The sequence below is a fragment of the Capra hircus genome, chromosome 11, assembly GCF_001704415.2.
Source record: "Capra hircus breed San Clemente chromosome 11, ASM170441v1, whole genome shotgun sequence".
NCBI classification, from domain to species: domain Eukaryota; kingdom Metazoa; phylum Chordata; class Mammalia; order Artiodactyla; family Bovidae; genus Capra; species Capra hircus.
The window spans coordinates 54,764,576-54,787,992 of NC_030818.1; the positions used below are offsets into that span (position 1 = coordinate 54,764,576).

At 41.5% G+C, this 23,417-nt stretch overlaps 1 protein-coding gene across 3 annotated transcripts in view; it reads right to left on the minus strand.

Annotated features, from left to right (window-relative positions):
• CTNNA2 (catenin alpha 2) overlaps positions 1-23,417 on the minus strand; it is a 1,396,988-nt gene that overhangs the window by 370,753 nt on the left and 1,002,818 nt on the right. The window lies entirely within an intron of this gene.

A 23,417-nucleotide genomic window follows, 5' to 3' on the forward strand; every position in this document is an offset into this window, starting at 1 on the left:
CACTGGTATCAAACACAGTCCTCTTTAATAATTTCTCCTGACACCTTATTTTCCCAGGAATGTGGCCCCTGTGAACCGTAGGCTGACTCTTTGCAAGACAGTGAGGGATTTTATTCCCATCTGCAACCCAGACTCAGCAGAAAATCATAAACTGACCTGGTGAGGGCATGGATTCTTTCCCTTGGCTTCAGGTTAGCATCATATTTAGGCTCTAGTCACCTGACAACAGGGGCTTCCCAGGTGGCTTCTGTGGTAAAGAACTCACCTGCCAATGCAGGAAACTCAGGTCGAGATCCCAACTCGGGTTCGATCCTGGGTAGGGAAGATCCCCTGGAGGAGGGCATGGCAACCCAATGCAGTATTCTTGTCTGGACAGAGGAGACTGGTGGGCTACAGTTTATAGGGTTGCAAAGAATCAGACATGACTGAAGTGACTGAGCATATATGTATGCACCTGACTGACAATAAAATCATCCACCCAGGGAAATAAATCACTTTCAGTGTCCATTTTCTTCAAATGTAACTACCTTTGCATTTGCGTTGTGTGAGTGTGTATGTTTCATTTTTGACCTTAATCCTACTTGGTACAGGAGGAACTTCCTTTTATTCTTTAATCCTGTTCTCAATGGTTGTTGAGTTCTAACAAAATGCATATTAACTGTTGGAGTTCAAGAAAAGATAATGATCAAACTCATTTTTTTCCCCTTCAGTTTAGGTTTCAGGTCATCTGAAGTGTTAGTTTAAATCCTGCATTACACCATATTTAGAGATGTTTCCAGAAGCGTTGCTACATGAGAGTTTTAACTATACTTAAGTTCCCTTGTACTGAAATGCAAAAGCCTTACATTTAAACATCTAGAAGATGTTTGTCACACTTGAGGCCAATGTTAATGTTCACAGAGGGTCTCAAATTCCTAAATGTGAAACCACATCTCCTCATTGAGATGCGGTTGCTGGAGCTCTGGGGATGGTGTCAGCAGTTACCTTTCAGATACCATCAAGACATGGCCAGTGTTCAAATTGGCTTCAAGTGCTTTTAACACATTTACTTATCAATTTACATGGAAACTCTAAGGTAGAAAACTATTCTTTATAAGTTACTATAGGGTGTAAACTGTGGGACTTGCTTAGATGGTTCAGTGGACGAATGGGAGAATAGAATCTATGTAATCAAGACAGGTTCCTTTGTTTTTTAGTAGAATGATGAGATGCTCTACGGGCCATTTCCTGAATCAATAGTCTGGTATTTGATCTTCAACATACAATATACAAACATATAATTATTTTACAATAACCGTAAGAAATCTGAATTAATTATAAGGAGTATTCATCTAGATGACGGCATAGTTTTAGAGAACTTAATGAATAAGAATGCTACTATATAATAAGCCTTTCTGTTTCATTTGGAAATCTGTGTGAATGCCCTCGGTTGCCAAAGGACTCTGTTGATTACTGGCATTTAGTGGGCAGGGCCAAGGATTCCAAAGTTCCTGCAAAGTCCTTGCTGTCCCTCCTATTTATTTACCCATTCAAAATGCCAAAAGCATACTCCCACTCCCAGAGCATTGCTAGCTTGAGTACCCTCCTTTTACTGTGCAGTTGTATCTAAATGATGCTCTCATAGAGGATCCATTCATACTCCGTACTTTAAATGTCCTCCTAGAATTCACTGTTGTTGTTAACGAAGCATCTTGGCAAATCCTTTATAAATGCAGACTATATAAAAATAAACTTCAATTTAGCCCCTGGACTAGTCATCACAGCTTTAAGTAAGTAAACCTGGAAGAAAACTTCTTAATCCAAAAAGAATGGAGAAGAATGGTAATTCAATGTGGGGGAGTGGGAGGGTCAGGAGTGGGAAAAAAGATGAACAGGAGAGCACAGTATGTAGGGGTTTAATCAAGATGAGGTGATGATGGTAAAGTCAAGGGCAAAGGAAGTTAGAGAGGTCAGGAAAAATTGAAGGGGACTTGGGAAGCAGGAGAACGCGTGGAGGTGGGGAGATCTCTGCTTCTATAGATTTTCGGTAACCATGGTGAATGAGAGGATAACGGGTGATTAGGATGTGGGGCAAGAGTGCACCTACCACGATCAACGTTTTCTTTCTAGGATATTGGTATAAGGTTAAGAATCTAACATGATGTCAGAAGACACTCATTCCCAATAAAGAAATAAATCAACAAATCAACAAAGCTGCCTCTCTATTAACAACCTCCCAGCTACAATGCTGTGGAAGCATGTGAAATCACTGAGAGCAAAACTGTTTTGAAGCTAAGCTCCTTCTCAGATGTACACAGATTCCATCTCTGAAAAGAATTCAAAAGAATAAGAAAAAGCAGCCAGATGAAAGAATCTCTGTTTTTAGGCAGAGCAATTCCAGGGTCCATTAAGACAATAAGAACAGCCAGGGACCACAGATGGCATGCTCCTGAAGCTATCATCTAACCAGCTCGATGCTCTCCCAACTGATCCAAATGCCTTTTACAGTTGGCTATGAAGTGGACACCAAAAACCCTAGCAAATTCATGTGTTTGTCCTTTGCATTGTGTCATCTGAGGCTCTGTATAAACTAAAAGACCTTGTTGGTGTTTTCTACATTAACCCTTTCCCTTTCGTTGCTTAGAGCTTGTCTCTCCTCTGTCCCTTCCCTCCATCTGACCAGAACAGCAGCTTTCAGTGACATCTGCTTCTTGGAAAAATGTTCCAGGACATCTAACAAACATCACAAAATCCTGTGCTACTCAACCACTCTCAATCCCCCACCTTGTTTGTTTATTACTATCCTGAATCAGAGCCGCTGCCTTTACTCAGTGATGGTTAGTAGAATGGCTTATGTGAAATTTTAAAAGCTGCATATAAAAAAGGCTACACAAAAATAAAATAAAACCCAATTGCTTTTCAAAAGTTGCTATTAATCATATACAGCTAGGTTCTGGGGGGAAATGAGCAGATGAAATAGAAAATTATGGGCTTTAAGAATTAGATAAAACTTATTCAAATGCCAAATTCAAAACCATGGCTTTTTCAGTGGCCAGTTGTCCAATTTGGACTACTACTTACACTTTAAAGTCACAGTTTTTGCTCCTTTAAGAGAGATGGGAACAACTATTGCATGGCGTTGGTAGAAATCTTAAATGACAATATATAGACTATAAGTAAGTAAGTAAGCATAGTTGCTCAGTTGTGTCTGACTCTTTGCAACCCCATGGACTATAGCTAACCAGACTCCTCTGTTCATGGAATTCTCTAGGCAAGAATACTGGAGTGGATTGCCATTCCCTTCTCCAGGGGATCTTCGCATCCCAGGGACTGAACCTGGGTCTTCTGCATTGCAGGCAGATTCTTTACTGCCTAAGCCCCAAGGGAAGCCCCAAGGGAAGGCTATAGACTATACCTTCATCTTAAAAAAGCATATTAGAAAGTGAGATTCAAGTTAAACAAACATTTTGACTATTCCAGAATAACCATATAAAGCAAAACAAGTCTGCCATTTTCAAATGTGTAGCTAAAAGATACGGTGGCAAACTAAAGGGATTATAACTTTTCTTTGATAAAACTTAAGATAACTAATATCATACAAATAGATAAAATTCAAATGGAAACTTGTGGCTGGTACAATGCTAGCTAACTTAGTCGCCCAGTTATGTCTGACTCTTTGCGACCCCATCGGACTGTAGCCCATCAGGCTCCTCTGTCCACGGAATTATCCAGGCAAGAATACTGGAGTGGGTAGCCATGTCCTTCTCCAAGGGATCTTCCCAACTCAGGGATCAAACCCGGGTACCCTGCATTGCATGCAGATTCTTTATGTCTGAGCCACCAGGGAAGCCCTAATGCCAGGTAACTAACTGACAGTCTGTTGTAAATATCAACTCATTACCGACATGTGCTGGAGATGCTTTCTTGTTCTGGTCTAAACCAGGTACTATCAAACTGTTGTACATTATAACTACCTGGGCTGCTTTGAATGTCCTCCACGACCAAACTGAAACTCCTATATGATTAAAATCAGGTTGTCTGACATTAGGACCCAGGTATCTATCAGTCTTTGTAAAGCTTCCCCAGGTGATTCCAATACACAATCATGTCTGGAAACCAGGGTTTTAACCAACCCTTCCAAAAAAAAAAAAAAAAAAGGCAGGGGGGGTGGGGGGATGGGAGTTAATGTACAAATAAATCATCTGAGGGTCTTGTTAAACTGTAGATTCTAAGGCATTAGAAGGAGGACAGTGCTCTAGAAACTATATTCCAAAAATGCTCACAGGGAACGCTGATACTCTAGCTCCATTTTGAGTAGCAAGCTCTAAGCGAAAATAGTGTTGACAGCTTAGTGAACATGTGGATTTTAAGACACAGAGTGTTACTTATTTCTTTTATTCTTTAGGAGCTCAAAGAACACACACTTACTTCACTTACTATTAGCCTTCCCACCCCCTCCCAAATTTACCATTAAAAATAAGCAAGAATCTGAGACATGAGGAATTTCAAAGTCAAATATAAATGGATTAGGTTGGATTATTCCTGTGACTTCTTCTCTCCTGTGGAGCTGACATTTGCAGCTGTTAGTCACTCAGTCGCGCCTGATTCTTTGCGACCCCATGGAGGCTGCCCACCAGGATCCTCTGTCCATGGAATTCTCCAGGAAAGAATACAGGAGTGTGTAGCCATTCCCCTCTCTAGGGGATATTCCTGACTTAGGGATTGAACCTGGATCTCTTGCACAGCTGGTGGATTCTTTACCAACTGAACCACCAGAGAAGCCATTGGCAGGTTCACACATGGAACTCAAACACTCTCTCTGCCAAGGTTGCCCCAGGCTAGTTTTCTAAGAAATCTGTACAGTTATCCCAGGGTTTTAGCTGGATTTCCGGATAAATGACATAAGGGAGGGCTCAGAGAAATAAAACAATCGATGTTTGTTTTATAGTGTAAGGTGGGGAAAATGATCAGGTGTTTACATGAAGGAGCCAATGAATTTAACATGCAACTCACCCCCATGTCCTACATCTCTGGTTTATGGTTTTGAGACCATTTCCAACAGAAGGTGCTAGCACCATAGAGGGCAGCATGCTGAATCAGCCACTGCAGTGCTCACTGATTGCTTTATAGCACAAGGCTTGGTTTATCTCTAGCAGGAAATATGAGCCCACTGATAGCAAAGACTATTTACTGTATCAGCTTCTCTGCAGCCCTTAATCAAGCCAGGATCCCAGCATGTAAGTCCAGATCTTCAAATACTTCCAACAGAAACACGGGCACCCATAAATCCTAAATTCACAGAGGCTGCTTTCTTTGGGAAGTGCTAAGAGCAAGATTCTGCCATCACTGAACTTCTCAGCAACAAATGCACCGTTTTGTTCAGTACATGAGGGTGCCTAGTTAGGACATGGATACAGAGTTCTACATGGAAAAAATTTTGCAACCCCATGGACCGGAGCCCTCCAGGCTCTTCTACCCTTGAGATTCTCCAGGCAAGAATACTGGAGTGGGTAGCCATTCCCTTCTCCAGGACATCTTCCTGACCCAGGGGTCAAACCCCAGTCTCCTGCCTTGCTAGCAGATTCTTTACCGTCTAAGCCACCAGGGAAGCCTAAATGGGAAAAGCAGGAATTAAAAGATCACTTCTGGCCCTTGTACATAAGCCTGCTCCCAATTATAATCTTGTAGTCACTTCCTCTTTAAGATTTATAAAAGTGAAACACGTTGGGAAGAGAGAAGAGAAAGAACAATGAGAGAACTCAGAATATGAGGAGGATGAGCAAAAGTTATGGAGATTTCTCCAAAAAATGACTGTCACCTTTCTAAAATTATATAAGTGCAATAAGTATAAATGAGGATCCAATTGCAAAATGAACAAAGAGTAAGTTTTGCTTGTTGCCTCTTTTTCCCTAGGCCAGAGATGATTAGCAAGGAGTTTGGGGGCAGGAAAAGGCTCCTTAGGTGGATTTCAGGGGATACGTTAATCTCAGAATTTAGGTACCAGAATATAAGCATCTTTTCTTAGGTCTGGGGGCGGGGGGCGGGGGAGAGTTTCCACAGGTTTCATTAAATCTTAGAATAGTTCATAAATCTATGAACTAGAAAAGTTTAAGAAGTATATAGCCATTCATTCCAAAATTTTTCCTCAACTCCTACTCTGTATCAGGCACTAAAGATACACCAGTGAACACAACACAAATACCTCTATTTCCTAGAAGCTTACATTCTTGATGGGGGAGGGGGGGCGGTGTACCAAAGCATAATTAAAAAGTACCAAAAACAATTAATAAGATAAGTTAAAGAGAGCATATTTGATGGCAATGTGTGCTACAGAGGAAAATAAAGTGGACGAGACAAACAGTGAAAGCCAGTGTTCCAGAGTCGTAATTTAAATCATTTTGGCAAGGTAGGCCTTACTTTTGTTCAGTTGTTCAGGTGTGTCCAACTGTTGCGACCCCACAGACTCAGCACACCACGTTTCCCTGTCCTTGACCATCTCCCAGAACTTGCTCAAACTCACGTCCATTGAGCCGAAACTCAGTTGTGTCCATTACCACACAATTGCTCTCATTTCACACACTAGCAAAGTAATGCTCAAAATTCTCCAGGCCTTACTTAATGGGTGCCATTTGAGCGAAGTCTAGAGGGCTTAGAGAAACAAGCCACGGATGTATCTGGGATGAGAACCTTCCAGACAGACATAATTGCAGATATAAAAGACCCTGAGGCAGGAGCACACCTGACAAGTTCGAAGAGTGGCAAGGAGACCAGTGTGCCTGGAGCTGAATGAAGAAGACAGAATGGAAAAGATTGCTTCAGAGAGGTAGAGGGGATGGGGCCACAGTGAAGTGGCTGCAGTTCATTGTGATGATTTTGGCTTTTACTGCAGATAAGACGGAAAACCTCTGAAGTGTTTTAAGAAGGCAATGATTCACTCTGAGTTGCATTTTTTTCAGGATCACCCTGGTTATTATGTGAGATTAGAACTGGAGAAAGCATGGCGAAGGCAGATGCAGAGAGAGCCATTAAGAAGTTTTTGTAAAAATTCAGATGAGACATGATGGAAACTTAATAGTGATGGGAGATGGTGAGAAGCAGTTACTTCCTAGATATATTCTTAGTATAGAACCAACAGCATTTGCTAATGGATCACATATAGAATGTGAGAAGAAGAGAACTTCAAGATTTTTTAAATAAAGCACTAGCACAGAGTTGTCTTTGATGGATGTTGAAAAATTAGGAAGAGACGGCTGGTTAAGATTTCAGTTTTGAAATGGTAAGCTTCAGAAGCCAGTAAAATATTCAATATTGACATTCAGTATGTAGTTGGACATAGGAATATGAAGTTCAAGGGAAATGTTTGAGCTCAAGATATACATTTGGGAATCAACAGTGTACACATGATCTTTAAAGCCTGACCCTGGATAAAATCAGTAAGGAAGTAGATGTAGATGTGAGTAAAGGTCCAAAGACTGAGGCCAAAAGCACTTCAGAATTAAAAGATCAGGGAGATGAAAATGAATTAATAATATAAGTAGAAAAACTTTTTGAATAAATGTGTCATTATATTTTGGCTGTTAATTTCAGGATCATTCCAACTGCTTGCTCCCTGGCAAAGCCAATTTTGGCAATGCTGTCAATTAGCTCTTCCAGCAGTAATTTTGTTTATCTACAAGGAGAGCTGACTCCAAGTGCTAGTTCACCAAGCTCCTTAGAGGGCAGAAGAGAATCAGTGTTGGAGACTTCATTTTAGATATACGTATCTATTGTCTGGATGACCAAACTCCAGGAGGTGGTCATCTGTTGTTGTATTTCTTAACATTTTTATAGTGATACAATTTATATATCATAAAATTAACCCAAACCCTACAATTCTCTGGTTTTTAGCATATTCACAGGGTGGTTTAACCTTTAGCATAATCTAACTTTGTAACACTTTTACACCTCTAGAAGATAACCCTTTACCCAACAGCAGTCACAGCTCATTTTCTATCTTTCTGTCTCTAAATAAGTCTCTTCTGGATATTTCATTTTAGGGGAATCATACCATATGCGGTCCTTTTTAACAAGTGCTTTTTTTTTCAATTTGCATAATATTTTTAAGGTTCATTCATGTTGTAGCATGCATCAGTATTATTGACAAATAATACTCCATTGCATGGATATATCACATTTGTTTATCCTTCAGTTTATAGACATTTGTGTTCTTCATAATTTTTGGTTATGGTTACCAATGCTGCTACAAACATCCAGTTACAAGTTTTTTCATACAGACCTATATTTTCATTTCTTTTGAATTATATCTAGGTCACATGTAAACTATATTTAGCAATTTTAAGAATTACCAAACTCTTTTCTAAGGTAGCTGCACCATTTTACATTCTCATCAATACTGAATGAGGGTTCCACTTTGTTCACGTCCTTGCCAACACTTATTATACATCTTTTTGATTACACCCATCCTATTGGGTGTGAAACAGTATCTCACTGTGGTTCTCATTAATATTTATCTAGTGACTAGTGATGGTGAACATGTTTCCTGGTGCTTATACACCACTGTTAAGTTTTCTTGGACAAAGATCTATTCAAATTTGTGGTATTCGAATAAAAATGGTCTTTGGTTCTTGGCACACAGCTATTAAAACCCTTGGACTGTCTACAGTGATCAGGATCCCTGTAGGCAAATGAGATGACTGAGCCTCTCAATTGCTTCAGGATGGAGAATAATCCCAGGAAAACACCAAAGCATGATTAGAAAGTGGAAAATTTCAACTCAACTCCTGACCTCCTGGGAGGGGAAAGGGACTGAAGATTGAGTTCACAGTGTTCACAGTGATTTAATGAATCATGCCTATGTCATGTAACCTCTAGAAAAATCCCTCTAAAATAAGGCTCAGAGAACTGCTGAGTTGATAAACACAATCAAGTGCCAGGAGGGTGTTGTACCCCAACTCCACAGAAGGATAGGAGCTCTTGGGCTCTAGGACGCTTTGAGATCCTTTCCCATGGATCTCTTCAGTGAGTGAGTGAGTGACAGTCACTTAGTCATGTCCAACTCTTTGAAACCCCATGGGCTCCTCTGTCCCTGGAATTCTCCAAACAAGTATACTGGAGTAGATAGCTGTTCCCTTCTCCAGGGGATCTCCCTGACCTTCTTCAACTGGTTGTTTATTTGCACCCTTTATAACAAATTGGCAAGTATAAACAAAGTGCCTTATTAGGTTATATGAATCATTTTAGCAAATTATCAAATCTGGGGAGGGATCTGTGGGAATCCCCAGTTTATAGCTGATCGGCCAGAACTATGAGTGGCTCAACTATTAGGGACATTTTGTAGGACTGGATCTTCAACTTGTGGGATCTGGTGCTAACTCCCTGTAGGTAGTTACTGAATTGATCTGAATTGTTGGACACTCAGTTGGCATCAGAGAGTTAGAAATTTTCAACTTTCTAATCATGCCCTGGGGGCTTCCCAGGTGGCTCAAGTGGTAAAGAATATGCCTTCCAATGTAGGAGACATAGGTTCTATCCCTGGGTCAGGAAGATCCCCTGGAGTAGGAAATGGAAATCCACTTCAGTATTCTTGTCTGGAGAATCCATGGATAGAGGAACCTGATGGGCATGGGGTAGCAAAGAGTCGGACACAACTGAGCATACAATGTAACCGTGCTTTCATATTTTCTTGGGAATAGTCCCCATCCTGAAGCTATTGTTAGTGTTAGAAAACACCCTACGAAGTATTTGCTCATTTTATAACTGTGTTATTTGTCTTTTTATGGTTGAGTCTGTACAGTTCTTTATATATTCTAGGTTCAAGTCTATTATCAGATATATGATATGCAAATGTTTTCTCCCACTGTGTGGGCTGTCTCACTTTCTGGATGGCATCATTTAAAGTATAAAAATTCTCATTTTAATGAAGTCTAATTCATCTATTTTTTTTTTAGTCACTGTTGAGTAGTGGTTTGATTAATTTCAAAACCACTTGATTTTGACAAAGATAAAGTTTTCTTCTTTACATTTTATTTATTTATTTTTGGCAGCACCACTGTGTGGTCAAGTTCACGCCCCCTGCAATGGAAACTCTGATTTTGAAACACTGTATCATATTTCATTCATTTTAATGAATGAAATCAACTATATATATTCCTGAATATTCATTGGAAGGACTGATGCTGAAGCTGAAGCTCCAATACTTTGGCCACCTGAAGCAAAGAACTGACTCACTGGAAAAGACCTTGATACTGGGAAAGGTTGAAGGTGGGAGGAGAAGGGGATGACAGAGGATGAGATGGTTGGATGGCATCACTGACTCGATGGACATGAGTTTGAGCAAGTTCTGGAACTTGGTGATGGACAGGAAAGCGTGGTGTGCTGCAGTTCATGGGGTTGCAAAGAGTTGAATATGACTGAGTGACTGAATTGAACTGAACTGATAGCTGATTTACAATGATGAGTTAATTTCAGGTGTACAGCTGCTCAGACGGTAAAGCCTCTGTCTACAATGTGGGAGACCCGGGTTTGAGCCCTGGGTTGGGAAGATTCCCTAGAGAAGGAAATGGCAATCCACCCCAGTACTATTGCCTAGAAAATCTCATGGACAGAGGAGCCTGGCAGGCTGCAGTCTATGGGGTTGCAAAGAGTCGGACATGACTGAGCAACTTCACTTCATATTCTTTTTCAAATTATTTTCCTATTTAGATTACTACAGAGTACTGAGAAGAGCTGCTTGAACTTGTTGGTTTTCTATTTTGAATATAGCAGAGTGTACATGTCAATCCCTAACTTAAGAACTATCCTGTCCCTCCCCCTAACTCCTGATAATCATAAGGTTCATTCTTGAAGTCTGTGAGTCTGTTTTAAAGCTGCTTTTAAAACTAAAGCTGTTTCCAAGAATGAAGTTTTGTTTTGATAGTGAAATTGAGTGTCAGGAGGTCATCATCCATATTTGTGGTGATACTATGGGGTATTGCTGGGGGCTTATTCATAAGAACATAGGAGGGAGCAACTTTGGAGAGGGGACATTCATGCCGTAAACGCAGAGTTTGTGAGGACTATCCCAGAGTGTTTGGTTTGGACAAGGATACCCTTTGCTCTCTGAAGAATGGGGGGTATTAGTTTCTCCTGAGGTAAAAGCAGTTCTTCTAGCAGCAGTAGCAAAAGCCATGTAGGTGCCCCTAGAAGATAATCTTGCCCGCCAACACCAGCACTTTTGTTCCCGAGCAACATGCTCTAGCATCAAAGGACTTTTGTTTTTGCAGGCAGTGGGAGGTCAGCTCTTGCTTGCTTAAGAAGCAACTCAACGAGATTTGGACTTTCCCTCTTTCATCTCCCTTTCTCTTGGAACAGTAGTGTGATCGATCTATCATTGATATGAAAGTTTGTTATTTCTTTATTGTGTGCGTGTTAAGTGGATTCAGTTGTGTCTGACTCTTCGCAACCCAATGGAATGTAGCCCGCTAGGTTCCTCTGTCCATGAAATTCTCCAGGCAAGAACACTGGAGTGGGGAGGCATTCCCTCCTTCAGGGAATCTTCCCAACCCAGGGATTGAACTTGGGTCTCCTGCATTGGCAGGTGGATTCTTTACTGTCTGAGCCACCAGGGAAGCCCACAATATATCACCTTAATACCTTCAACTTCTATTGATTTTCTTTCATGAGAGGTAAAAGGAGAAAAGATCCAGTTCTCCTACTTCCAGTGAAGATCAAAGAAAATTATGAATATAAAAACCCTTTGAAAAATGAACCATTGTAAAAGTGTATTCACAATAATCAGAATTTTGCCAAAGGCCTCTCTCTTAAAACCACAACGCTGCAGACAGAAAATGCCACAAGAGACTTCCCTGAAAATTATCCTGACTGTTTCTTCTCTGCGTGGCTCACACAGATGAGCAGGTTCAAGGAGTTCCTTCTCTAGGAGACGCTGATGCAGAACCAGGCTTGGGAATCATAGGTTGTAGTGATCTAACCATAGGACTGCTTTGTGGATTATAGTTATTATCCATATTCATAAAGAATCTAACAAATACTGACAGGTGGAGCCTGACTTTAAATGACAAAGACTGCATGAAAGAGATGGATCTTGTCAGTCAAAAGAAGAAGAAAAAGACCAAAATAAGTTAATCATTTTCAATTGCCTGTGTGTTTGATGAAAAAGCATCATATAGTTTGTAAGCACAATATCTGACACTGACAAGAAGCTACATTAATAACTTGGTGGAGCCCCAATGTTTAAAGGTATCATCCTTAATTAATAATGTTTAGAAACCAGCTCTCCAAAGATACAAAAGAGTCCCTGAAGATCATGCTGATAGAAAACAACAAGACCAAACATCTTAGACCTGTGTGCTGTGCTTAGTTGCTCAGTCATATCCAACTCTTTTTGACCCCATCAACTGTAGCCCACCAGGCTCCTCTGTCCATGGGGATTCTCCAGGCAAGAATACTGGAGTGGGTTGCCATGCCCTGCTCCAGGGAATCTTCCCAACCCAGGGATCAAACCTGGTCACCCACATTGTAGGGGGATTCTTTATCATCTGAGCCACCAGGGAAGCCCATCTTTGAGCTGCTCCCACCCAAATAACCTCCCCCAGCTCAAATTCATACTGTGTCTGATTCTTGATTTTTAGTAAAATGGTTTGTTTCTTACAGTTCCCTCTCATGTCCTTATAAAGATCATCAACTCTTTGAAGACAGAATCTAGCCTTCCTGTCCTCCTGCACCTCCAATGCCCATGAGAGGTATGTGATCGATAGGAGCTAACTAGTTGAAGAAGCAGGTGAAAATCTAGCTCACAGAACATTACATCAGGTTATAAAGGGTAACATGCAACTTCATTTTAGAGAAAACTGACTTCTAAATGCATATTGGAAGAGAGAATTCTATTGCTATAGAGTGGAGGTAAAATTTGTCAAGGTATTCACACCATCTTATGTAAAGCACATTTATGGGGCTGGTTTATGGCATTTTCTTCTTTCTTCTCTAGTTGAGTCAAAGATGCCCCCTCACTACCCAAACCCATCTCCAATAAAAATCAAGTACTCTGTCTGTTAAAACCTATGATCCAGGTCTCATGAACGCTCCCTCTAGCTCAGTGCCATAGCCCACCTAGATATACCTCAGAGTTTCTAATCATGGTTTGGGGATGACTATCTGATCATAGGGGCTTCCCAAGTGATGCTAGTGGTAAGAGCCTGCCTGCCAACACAAGAGGTCTAAGAGACACAGGTTCAATTCCCTGGAAGAGTGCATGGAAACCCACTCCAGTATTCCTGCCTGGAGAATCCCATGGACAAGGTAGCCTGGCAGTGGCTACAGTCCTAGGGTCACAGAGTTGGACACAACTGAAGCGACTTAGCATATACACATCTGACCATAATATATCTCGTCCTTGCATTCTGAAAACAGATTTGCTTAGTGAAACTCAGTTGATGTGGGCACACACACTCATTCACATACACAGGCATACACATTATACGTCAAAGTGACTTGTTTTTAAAAGTTTTTATTTATCTAAAAAATCTTTTAAATTTTCCGTACAGTTTTTAAAGGTTACTTACCATTTATAGCTATTACAGAATATTGGCTCTATTTCCCATACTGTATGATACAATCTTGAGCCTAACTTGCATCCAGTAGTTTGTACCTCCCACTCTCCCACCTCTATATTGATTTGGCTTTTTGTATATGTGAAAAAATCTACCATATGTCAGCCCAACACACACCTCTATGAGATTTAGCTCTCTTCAGCTAATGGCCAAGAGTGAGCAAATAACATTCATTGTACCATTCTGGTATAAAGTACAGTGAAGGAGACCTATCAGAAATACATTAGTAATAAAAAAGAAAGAAACACACTAATAATAGCTAGCTCTGATGGTAATCAGGGAGAGAATGTGCCTCCCTGTTCCTATTAAGGTTCTGTCTCACTTTTAATTTTTTTTCCTTTGTTGTTCTCAGGCTTTTGGACCTCACCTTACCCAAAACTAAGGAGTCTCCCTATCCTGCCTGGTAATTTGAATTCTAACTGTAAGCTTAGCTCTCTCAAATCATTAGGCAAACCACCAGGACTGCAACAAGTTGGCACCACTCACTAGCTTCTGTTGGTTGATCATTTAGAGTTTTGATTAGGGCATTTGGATTTCTTCAGAAAAAAAGAATATTGCTTACACATCAGCCAGTGGTGAATGCCCATCTCTGGAGCTGTCTGGGCTCAGAGGTCAAGAGAGAAGGCCTAAATGCGCACTTCTGAAATGCAGCGCTGACACTGGAGGACCCCACTGAACACCACCACTGTCGCCTCCACAGTCAGCAACTCGGTTTTATTTGCACAGCTCCCCATTCCTCATCTTGTACCATCTGCCTTGGCTGAAGGCCCAGTTGTTTCTGAAATGTTCTGTTTTTTTCTTAAAATGGTTCTCTGGATCTCCTACAGAAGGACTTCCAGAACATTCTCTTTCCATTCTTTCTCCTTCTGCTTTCTCTGCTTGAAAAGCACGCTATAATATCTTTCCAGTTTTACTGCTGCCCATAAATTCTGCTCCATGACACCAGCTGTGGAGCAGGCCTTTGACTTCTTGGACTTGCTACTGCCCTTTCTTCTGGCCACAGACCTCCCATGGAGGGGAGGGAGTTTGGTTACTGTAAGGGGCTACATCAAGTCTTTCTGTGATTTGTCCCTACCTTTTGACATGGGGTTGGCAGTTACAATGCTTCAAGTTTCTGCCAGCTCTTGGTACCCAGGCCCCATCATGACTGGAGACATTATTGAACCACTAGCTACCTACAATTTCAGCCATCAAAAATGTCCTAATCATCCTTTGTCTCTTTAGTACAACCAGGAGGGTGTGTGTGTGTGTGTGTGTGTGTGTGTGTGTGTGTGTGTGTGTGTTGAGAAAGAGAGAGAGAGGGAAAGAGAGAAGAGCAGGAATGCCTCACAAACCCACATACCCCACAGGATGTGGGAAGGGATCCAGGAAGACAGTGTGGAGTATCATTCTTTAGCATCTGTCTCTCCAAAGTGCTCTAGTTTTTCTGATTTGTTCCCATAGGAAAAAAAGGAAGAAAACATCAAATAGAGCATTCCTGCAGCTGCAGCAAAAGAACTGATGACATTTGTTTGTTACGTTTCTTATGCCCACTCCCCACCCAGTTGAAAATTTCCAGGTAATTTGACTTTCCGAGAGTGTGGGGATGAGGGTAGGGGTATGCAAAAGTAAATACTGAGCTGGGGACAATGCTACATTTTCTCCAAGGCTCTGTGACTCTCAAGTATTCTACTGGAATATCTCCATTCCTCTTCCACTCCAGTACATTTTCTTGACTTCAAGACTTTGTCCCTCATGAATTAAAATGAGCCTTACAGTTGCCTCCAAGCAACTCCTTGAACATAGCACCTTACAAATCTTGATTTTAAAACTACAGCTTGATGATGTAATGAAACACAAATCCATTTCCTGTAAAAATGTTTTCTAAATAAGCAAGTACATCTTCTGAAGCAAATTATTTAAAAAGGATTATTTAAGCAAAATGTAACATGTTTTCAAATCTTTGAAATGGAAAAAGCAACACTCTAAGGGGGGTTGAGATACACAGGTGTAGGCATTTGTTAAGACATGTTCATTTCACTGTGTATAAATTTCACATAAAAATAATGGCAAACAAATATCAAACGCTAGATAATGATTTCCATGCTGAGGTATTCAAGGGTGAAGTCTACTGATGTCTGTAACTTTGAAAAGCTTCACAAATAGGATGACTAGATCTGTGATAAAGCAAATATAGCCAAGTGGTAACTGTAAAATTGAGGTGGTAGGTATACAGGTGCCCAGTTATCATGTGTGTCAAAATGTTTTCATAATGAAATGCAGTTGTGGGAGCAGCAGGCAGGCACAGAACTTGGAATTTGGAGATCTGGGTCTAAGTCTCAGTGTGGCATGAATGAACCATAAAAGCTGGCCAAGACTTTAAAATTCAATGGATTTTGGTTTCAGTCAACCACAGCTGGCACCTGCCATTGGCACTTGCCACCCACCTCTATCAGGATTAAATCACACGCTGCTGCAGCTGCTGATTTTCAACACCACCTGAAAGGAGTTCAGGGTGAAGAGCAGAAATGAAGCACCCTGTGCTTGGGAAAGATTGGCAGGACAGGTCTTCAGATAGATATTTTTGGGAACTGATTTTATGAGCTCAGTTCTTGTACCTCCTCAAATCTAGAAAAGCACTAAAATCCTTCATGGTGATTGATTCTCATGACTAGCAAAAACCTGCAAAAAAAAATTTGTGCTTGATTGCATGTATTCCCTCTTCACCAAAATCACATACAGACTGACTTTCCCCCCTGTCTCTTTGGCACAGTTTCTCAGAGCTTTCTGAAGTGCTGTGTCCTGGGCTGCAGTTCTCATTTTGCCCCAAATAAAATTTAACTCACAACTCTCATGTTGTAGGTTTTTTTAAGTTGACATTTCCCCATAGGCAAAACGAGAATAGCAAATGTGCTTTTGTGTCCAACAATCTATTATTTTATGAAACAAGCACAGATCCAATGGTCAGAAGGCGTCAATCCGTAGAAATCTTGGGTTCTCATTTATTGAATTTATGTAGTCCAAAGGAAACATTGAAAATCATATTATCCAACATTTTACCAATTGGAAAGCTCTAATGGGCCTTTTTGATCATTTCATCTCTCCTAGTGCAAACTTTTCATCTGGTGCCAAGAGCAGATGCCAGAAACACAGTGGGTAGAAATAAACTCTCCAAAGCTGAGGCTAGTGATGATTGGTCTGGATAATTTGAGAGAGTAAGATTAGACTGCGGTCCCATGGTGTTCTAACCAACCTGTTTTGAGGTGATTGTACATATCATTGCCCTGTCAGAGCCCACAGCCCTGGAGACTCATCTGTGGGCAGAACAGGTAGCCATCTCTGGGGAGAGTGTTTGGGGCCACCTGAAGGTGGTTCAGTGGCAAAAAATCCACCTGCCAATGCAAGAGATGTAGGAGATACTAGCTCGATCCCTGGGTCAGGAAGATCCCCTAGAGGAGAAAATGGCAATCCACTCCAGTATTCTTGGAGAATCCCATGGACAGAGGAGCTAGGAGGGCTGCAGTCCATGGAGTCACAGGGAGTCAGACAGGACTGAGCACAGTAGCAGCAGCAGTAGCAGCAGAAGGGCCTTCCTTCTCACTCCTCTCTTTACCCCTACACCACACCCCCCATTCCCAGGCCAAAATATTAGCCATGTGAGTTAATCATCTGATTGAGGCTATGTTTATTATTAAAAATGCAACTATGGTTAGTGGGTAACACATCCGGTTATAGCAGCCATTCACACTGCACTGTTAATGACTCTCTTCGTCTGTCTGGCCTGCTTAAAGATTAACTTAGACTGAGTGGCTTATAAACAACAGAAATTTATTTCTCACAGTCCTGGAGGCTGTGAAGTCCAAAGTCAAGGCACTGGAAGGTTCAGGGTCTGATGAGACTTGCCTCCTGGTTTGTAGCTGACCAACTTTTCCCTATGCCCTTATGTTGTGGAAGAGATAGGGGAGCTTTCTGGGGTCTCTCTTAAATGGAATTAATCCCCTTCTTGAAGACTCCACCCTCATGACTTAATCACTTCCCAAAGGCCCTGCCACCTCCTATGATCCTATTGGGCATTAGGATTTAACATATATATTCTGGGGGTATGCATTCATTCACAGCAATGACCTTCAAATCCTTTCCAAATATGATTTCATGGCAGAAAAAGAACTATTGATGTTATTGAGTTTTCTCCCCTCTCTTAGCACTGCTCTCCTAATATCACATTGCAGTTAAAACTCACCCTTTAGCCTGAAATGGAACCTACCAAAGTACCCTTGCTAAACTCATCTGAAAGCCACTTCTCTCCTCCTTTATTTTATCCCTTTCTTAATTCACTCAACCAGCTAAAGTTTATTAAGCACTTACAACTTATAGAGAACTATATGAGGTGCAGAGGATATTGTGTGAGAGATCCATTTAGTGGAGGTTTTACTGTGATCCGGGCCAGAGATAACCATGGTCTAAATTACGGAGAAAGCATCAGCAATGGAGCTAAGCAGATAATTTAAAAAGGTATTTAGCAGTAATAACTGATAGACCTTGGTCTGATGGCTGAAGGGTCAAGGAAGTGGGGGAGTCAAGACTGCCACAATTGGCCAATTGAGCTGAACAGAACTCAAGGGTGCCTGTTGAAGAGCATGCAGGTTGCAAGACAAGCAGTCTCAGCAGAGGTAGTGGAGAGGGACAATCAAAGATGGTGGCCAGCTTCCTTGCATGAGCCATTGGCTGGATGATGGGGTTACTCAGGGATGGGGAACCTAAAGAAGATTCAGAATCTCATGTCATCATTTCTGAAATACTCTCATAACATGTATCAATCCTTACCATTACTTTTGTCATACATATCTCTTATTTATGGGTATGTTTTTTCTTGCTCTTCCCCAAGGCACCCTAACCAGACTATAAATCGTCAGTGAGCAGAAACCAGGCTGGATTCATCTCTCTTATCACCATAGAGCCTTGCACAAGACAGTCATGAGGTAATGCTTACAAACTCTCAGAAGAAAGTGAACAAATGATCAGAAGGTGGACAAAGGGGCAGGTAGATAAGGTGATTAGCTTCTGCCAAGACTAGACATAGGAGAGTGAGACTGACAACAAGCTGTATAAACTAATTTCTAGTCAATGTGACTTCATATACCAATAAAAGGCCCGTAATAAATATTTTAGGCTTTGTGGGTTGTATGGTACCTGTTGTAACTTGTCTTTTCTGCCATTTCGATGAATGACCAACCACAGACAATGTGTAAATACATGGATGTGGCTGTGTTCCAAGGAAACTTTATTTATGGACCCTGAAATTTTAATTTCATGGAGTTTTCACATCACCTAATACTATTATTCTTTTGATTTTTTCTAATCATTTAAAAACATAAAATCATTTGCTGCTTGCATGTAAGGTGCCAAGTCCTGGACCAATACCTCCATTTCCTTAAGGGGAGGACTGTGAGGCCTCCCATCAGACAAATCCTCATGCAGAATTAAGGACACACTCACCCCAAATACTTTCCCTTTCTCTTTGTCACAAGAACAAGGAAGATATTTACAAACCCATCATGCCTAGTCACTAGCTCATCTTTTACTTTATTTTTTAAAATTTATTTATTTAATTTGTGGATAATTGCTTTACAATACTGTGCTGGTTTATGCCATACAAAAACATGAATCAGCTGTGGGTGTACATATGCCCCCTCCCTCTTGAACCTCTCTCCCACCTCCCATCCCACCTCACTCCTCTAGGCTGTTACAGTAGCTCATCTTTTTCAAATGACTGATTTCTTAAACAGTTTCTTTCTCTTCAACCTTATTTGTGGCCCTTTCTCTCTCTGTTTTCTCAACCTAACTTTTTTAAAATTGTGCAAGTTTGTTCTCTCACTAATAAATTTTACTTTCACTACCAGAAGCATTACTGGGTTTGACATTTTTAGTGAGGACGCTGAGATTTCCTCCAGTTTTTGTTTATCACTTGCCTTTTTGTAACCACGGACAGCCACAGCCCCTCCTAAATGAAGGATTGATGCCTACACAGCAAGACCTACACCTGGAAATCTATTAACAATTAACAGCCAGTAAAACCAAACAACCCAAAGATTCAGGGACTGCTAGCTTCGTGGGTGGCAGGAGACCTTAAAGTATTAACAATGCACACAGGATTTAATACATTAATGCCTGTCCAGCAGCATCTGGAACTCTGCGTTGGTTTAAATACGATTTGTTTGTTTAAAGAGAAATACTGTTCTATATGCATGATCATTTCTAAAACTAAACTAAGTCATGCATGTGAGAAGGAGAGTGACAGTCATTCCTGCTTGTTTCATTAGAGAGCAATTAGACCACGGCTGGAAGTCCTCTCTTACAATCTCCTCCACAAATGTGTCTCTGCAGAATGAACCTGTCTCCAGCAGCAAATGTACTCCTGCTTGGTGTATCTCTATAAGGGAACAGAACCACAAATAGAGAATACACACAGCTTAAAAAAAAAAAATGATAGAACATTTGACTCAACAAGCATAATTGGAATAGCATCAGAGAAGCCACCTTTTTTCCAGGTCCAGGCAGGCTGTAAACTATAACGACTTATACCAAGATTTTTGGAAGACAGCAGCTCTTGATACTCTGAATGTAATGGAGACTAGGAAGGAAGATGGGGGCATTTCCTCTTTTCTCAAGTCAGTCCATATTCAGCCTGTAAGGTTATCTACAGGGGGGCTTCCCAGGTGGTGCTAGTGGTAAAGAACTCATCTGCTTGCCAATGCAGGATATGTGAGAGACGTGGGTTAGATCCCTGGGTTGGGATGGTCTCCTGCAGGAGAGCATGGCAACCCACTCCAGTATTCTTCCCTGGAGAATCCCCATGGACAGAGGAGCCTGGCAGGGTACAGTCTATAGGGTTGCAAAGAGTCAGACATGACTGAGCAACTTAGCAGAGAGCAGAGGGGGTGTAGATACTCAGATCCCAATCCTTGTAATATCACAGGGTAGGGATGTCTCTGTTCTTTTAGTCTTTGACATCAAAAAAATAAGGTCACCATTGCTCTGAAATACAACTCTTTATATGGGAGACAGCAAAAGTGGTAGGGGGAGTCGAGATGGATGGCAGCAGAGTGGACACTGGGCAAGGTCCCTTCTCCACCTTTTCCACCATAGCAAAGACCTGTGAAGATAACCAGTAGCTATGGTCCACTAACCAACAATCTAAGACTTCTGGGTATCTCTACTATGGGAAAACTATAGCTTGATGTGTAGCCCAATTTCCTAAAAAGACTCAACTCTGCCACTGGCTTCTTTGGAATGCTGCAGGCCCAATTGGAGAGTTTTTTTTTTTTTTTTTAAGTTCCTTGACCAGGGATGGGATCCGTGGCCCCTGCATTGGCAACTTGGGGTCTTAGCCACTGGGTTGCCAGAGGAGTTCCACAGTTGGAGAGTATTTAAATCCACCAACCTCACTCATGTTAAAATGAACCTTAGCAACCAAACTGAGGCATGTGGATTAAAAAAGCAGCAAGTGAAAGCCTGCCCCTCGAGTATGTCTGGTGTGGTCCTGAACGCCCGTGGTGAGGATGGAGGACGGAAGCCTACGGTGTGTGGCATTCACAGATGTGGCAGAACATTTGATTCGCCTCAGTTGTCACAGACTCACACGTGTTAGATAAAACGGCTGCACTTCTTCTGTGTGCCCTTCACTGGTCCGTGGAAATGGACCATTTTCTCACACTGCTAATTCTGAAAGTCTTCAGTGGACAGAGCCGCAGGAAGGAACTAGAAAAAAAAAAAGGTTTTAAAGGCATGCGTTGAATTTGCTAATAGGCATGTGTGGTCCTTTTGGAACCCAAATAGAATTTTTGATGAAGTACCTTGTGGCAAATTTGAAATATTAGCCTGGAGGCCCCAACAAGACATAATTCACTCCACTGGTGAGAACAAATCTCATTTCCACATTCATTCCTCTAAACTCATTACTGACCCAGGGGGAAAACGCTAGCCGGGAGCAAGTTTTAACAGAGACAGTGGCAGAGACTTTGCTATAGTACTAAATGTAGTGATGAGCAACACGCCACTTGGTGGCAATGGCTCCCTGGACCTATGGAGATCCTGGAAGGCAACTTCTGAAGGGCTTAACTCTCCATCGAGAGCAGAACAGGTCATCGAAGAAAAGATGTCATCATTTTATGTGATAATCTGTCACATAAGAACCACTTTAGCTTAAGGGGTCTGATTGTTAGCTTGCCTTCAAAAGAACCATTGCTGAAAACTCACTTTAAATCAATTGTGCTTAAAAACAAACAAACAAACAACAGCAGATGCAATAGAAGAATTAAAAAAAAAAGATAATAACTTTAGGGTCAGAAATATCTAGATTCAAGTTTCAAATTCATAACAAATTTCATTCCCTCCTCAAGACTTAATCTCTGCCACTAGAATTATGCTTTCAGCTGAACAGACTTTATTTGTGGGCAGGGTCCACGTCTTTGCTGTTTGATGCTACATCCTCACACATTTCATCATATAATACATGTTCTTTAAGTATGCATTAAGTGGATCTACTTTCAAGGACTACTATAAAGATTAAGAGAGCTCAGATACATAATTCTTTTGGCACTTTGCTTGGCATGAGGTAGTTCACAACAAATTCAGAATAAATTAACTGCTGCTACAAGGCCACTGGTGGAACGGCCACAAGAAGAGCTCTTAATGAAAAATCCAACCAAACTGAAGAGGTCTGCCAGCTATTGTGGTTCTGGCAGGAAGGGACCAGGTCCAGGGAATTCAAAGAAGGGAGACAGGACACCTTAAAAATACAAGTGGGAGAGGGGAGAGAGGGAGTAGAGGTGGGTGTTGAAAGTGAGAGTGTTAGTTGCTCAGTCCTGTCTGACTCTGCCACCCCATGAAATGTAGCCCACCAGGCTCCTCAGTCCACAGGATTTTTCAGCTACTGGACTGGCTTGCCATTTCCTCCTCCAGGGGATCTTCCCGACCCAGGGATCAAACCTGGGTGTCCTGCATCTTAGGCAGATTGTTTACTGTCTGAGCCACTAGGGAAGCGGGGGTGGGTGGGGGCATTTAAAAAGAGCCACTAATGCCAGTTAGGGAACTGTGCTGGCTAAAAATAATTCTTAGCTTTATCTATCAGTGTGGACAATTCCTCTGGCTTTCCAAAGGATATCTGGGCTTCCTAGGTGGCACTAGTAGTAAAGAATTCACTGTGCAGGAGACAGAGACATGGGTTGAGTGGGGCAGATGCCCTAAAAGAGGAAATGGAAACCCCCTCCAGTATGCCTGCCTGAAGAATTCCACGGCCAGAGGAGCCTGACTGGCTACAGTCCACAGGGTCTCAAAGAGTCAGATATGGTTGGAGTGACTGAGCAGGCACTCCAGAGGATATCTACGTCTAGGCAGGTAAAGTCAAATAGGGAATAAAAGCATGTGTCTAGAGAAGTCACCTAACCAGCTGTCAGGAGGGAAGCACATATGAGCTTGGAGGGGCACTTGTCCTAACTTGTTCTTCCTCACCCCTCACTGCCCTCACACGCCCTTCCATTTCAGGCCAGCCCATCTGTCCCCAACATTCTCTGTGACCGTATGATGACTTTCTCGTTCCCCTGTGCTTGCTTTTTGAGCTTGTCTCTGCCCATCTAATTTCTACATAGCCTTTAATCCTGAAATAATCTATACAGCTTTCCTATTCACTATATGGGAGAGAGATACAGAGAATAGTACTGCAATGGTACTGTTCCTCATCTCTTCTCAATCTTTATCACACCCTGTCATTTGCTTCCATACTGTGAAGAATTCTCTTATTGTTGATAACATATATATCTTGTTTCCTGAAAGAAACATGACTTCTCCAAAATA